General features: G+C 34.5%; 1 non-coding gene across 1 annotated transcript; it reads right to left on the reverse strand.

Annotated features, from left to right (window-relative positions):
• Window positions 1-2,889: 2,889 nt before the first annotated feature.
• Window positions 2,890-2,995, reverse strand: LOC122431550. Its single transcript, XR_006266567.1, has one exon. It is a non-coding gene; the product is annotated as a U6 spliceosomal RNA (small nuclear RNA).
• Window positions 2,996-3,304: the final 309 nt, after the last annotated feature.

Consider the following 3,304-nt stretch of genomic DNA (forward strand, 5'->3'; position numbering starts at 1 on the left):
CTTTGGCTATTCGAGGTTTTTTATATTTCCATACAAATTGTGAAATTATTTGTTCTAGTTCTGTGAAAAATACCGTTGGTGGCTTAATAGGGATTGCATTGAATCTATAGATTGCTTTGGGTAGTATACTCATTTTCACAATATTGCTTCTTCCAATCCATGAACACAGTATATTTCTCCATCTATTTGTATCCTCTTTGATTTCTTTCATCAATGTTTTATAGTTTTCTATATATAGGTCTTTTGTTTCTTTAGGTAGATATATTCCTAAGTATTTTATTCTTTTCATTGTAATGGTGAATGGTATTGTTTCCTTAATTTCTCTTTCTGTTTTCTCATTGTTAGTATATAGGAATGCAAGGGATTTCTGTGTGTTAATTTTATATCCTGCAACTTTGCTATATTCATTGATTAGCTCTAGTAATTTTCTGGTGGAGTCTTTAGGGTTTTCTATGTAGATGATCATGTCATCTGCAAACAGTGAGAGTTTCACTTCTTCTTTTCCTATCTGGATTCCTTTTATTTCTTTTTCTTCTCTGATTGCTGTGGCCAAAACTTCCAAAACTATGTTGAATAGTAGTGGTGAGAGTGGGCACCCTTGTCTTGTTCCTGATTTTAGGGGAAATGCTTTCAGTTTTTTCACCATTGAGGATAATGTTTGCTGTGGGTTTGTCATATATAGCTTTTATTATGTTGAGGTATGTTCCTTCTATTCCTGCTTTTTGGAGAGTTTTAATCATAAATGAGTGTTGAATTTTGTCAAAGGCTTTCTCTGCATCTATTGAGATAATCATATGGTTTTTATCTTTCAATTTTTTAATGTGATGTATTACATTGATTGATTCATTTGCAGATATTAAGGAATCCTTGCATTCCTGGGATAAAGCCCACTTGGTTATGATGTATGATCTTTTTAATATGTTGTTGGATTCTGTTTGCTAGAATTTTGTTAAGGATTTTTGCATCTATGTTCATCAGTGATATTGGCCTGTAGTTTTCTTTTTTGTGGCATCTTTGTCTGGTTTTGGAATTAGGGTGATGTTGGCCTCATAGAATTAGTTTGGAAATTTACCTTCTTCTGCAATTTTCTGGAAGAGTTTGAGTAAGATAGGTGTTAGCTCTTCTCTAAATTTTTGGTAGAATTCAGCTCTGAAGCCATCTGGCCCTGGGCTTTTGTTTGCTGGAAGATTTCTGATTATAGCTTCAATTTCTGTGCTTGTGATGGGTCTGCTAAGATCTTCTATTTCTTCCTGGTTCAGTTTGAGAAAGTTATACTTTTCTAGGAATTTTTCCATTTCTTCCAAGTTGTCCATTTTATTGGCATAGAGCTGCTGGTAGTAGTCTCTTATGATCCTCTGTATTTCAGTGTTGTCTGTTGTAATCTCTCCATTTTCATTTCTAATTTTGTTGATTTGGTTCTTATCCCTTTGTTTCCTAATGAGTCTGGCTAACGGTTTGTCAATTTTGTTTATCTTTTCAAGAAACCAGCTTTTAGCTTGGTTGATTTTTGCTATGGTCTCTTTTGTTTCTTTTGCATTTATTTCTGCCCTAATTTTTATGATTTCTTTCCTTCTACTAACCCTGGGGTTCTTCATTTCTTCCTTCTCTAGTTGCTTTAGGTGTAGAGCTCAGTTATTTATTTGACTTTTTTCTTGTTTCTTGAAGTAAGCCTGTAATGCTATGAACCTTCCCCTTAGCACTGCTTTTACAGTGTCCCATAGGTTTTGGGTTGTTGTGTTTTCATTTTCACTCATTTCTATGTATATTTTGATTTCTTTTTTGATTTCTTCTATGATTCGTTGGTTATGCAGAAACGTGTTATTTAGCCTCCATAAGTTTGAATTTTTAATAGTTTTTTTTTTTTTTTTTTTGTAATTGAGATCTAATCTTACTGCATTGTGGTCAGAAAAGATAACTGGAATGATTTCAATTTTTTTGAATTTACCAAGGCTAGATTTATGGCCCAGGATGTGATCTATTCTGGAGAAGGTTCCATGTGCACTTGAGAAAAAGGTGAAATTGATTGTTTTGGGGTGAAATGTCCTATAGATATCAATTAGGTCTAGCTGGTCCATTGTGTCATTTAAAGTTTGTGTTTCCTTGTTAATTTTCTGTTTAGTTGATCTATCCATAGGTGTGAGTGGGGTATTAAAGTCTCCCACTATTATTGTGTTATTGTTAATTTCCCCTTTCATACTCATTAGCATTTGCCTTACATATTGCGGTGCTCCTATGTTGGGTGCATATATATTTATAATTGTTATATCTTCTTCTTGGATTGATCCTTTGATCATTATGTAGTGTCCTTCTTTGTCTCTTTTCACAGCCTTTATTTGAAAGTCTATTTTATCTGATATGAGTATTGCGACTCCTGCTTTCCTTTGGTCTCCATTTGTGTGAAATATTTTTTTCCCCGCCCTTCACTTTCAGTCTGTATGTGTCCCTTGTTTTGAGGTGGGTCTCTTGTAGACAGCATATATAGGGGTCTTGTTTTTGTATCCATTCAGCCAGTCGTTGTCTTTTGGTTGGGGCATTCAACCCATTTACATTTAAGGTAATTATTGATAGGTATGGTTCCATTGCCATTAACTTTGTTGTTTTGCATTCGCATTTATACAGGCTTTCTGTGTTTTCTGTCTAGAGATGGTCCTTTAGTATTTGTTGAAGAGCTGGTTTGGTGGTGCTGAATTCTCTCAGCTTTTGCTTGTCTGTAAAGCTTTTGACTTCTCCTTCATATCTGAATGAGATCCTTGTTGAGTACAGTAATCTGGGTTGTAGATTATTCTCTTTCATTACTCTAAGTATGTCCTGCCATTCCCTTCTGGCCTGAAGAGTTTCTATTGATAGATTAGCTGTTATCCTTATGGGAATCCCTTTGTGTGTTATTTGACAAATATGGAATGCTTCGTGAATTTGCTTATCATCCTTGCACAGGGGCATGCTAATCTTCTCTGTATCGTTCCAATTTTAGTATATGTGCTGCCGAAGCGAGCACTAGAATTTAGTAATTAGAGAACCAAAGTTTTCCTTATTCTATAGATGTGGTAGCTAGAATAATTTGCATGCAATATAACATAGAGTTGGAAATAATTCTGTGGGTCATCCATTCCAGTTTCTGAACCAATGATAGTATCTTTCCAAAAGATAGTAATTTGTTTTGTTTCACTTCGCTTTGTTTTTGAACTGAAACAGCCTGTTTCACTCTTACGTAGCACAGACATATCTTCCTCAAACTGTACCTAAACTTGTTTCCTTTTTACAACTCACCCATTAGATTATTTCATTTTCTTTTCCATTTGATAGG

Source organism: Cervus canadensis, chromosome 29 (genome assembly GCF_019320065.1).
Source record: "Cervus canadensis isolate Bull #8, Minnesota chromosome 29, ASM1932006v1, whole genome shotgun sequence".
NCBI lineage: Eukaryota > Metazoa > Chordata > Mammalia > Artiodactyla > Cervidae > Cervus > Cervus canadensis.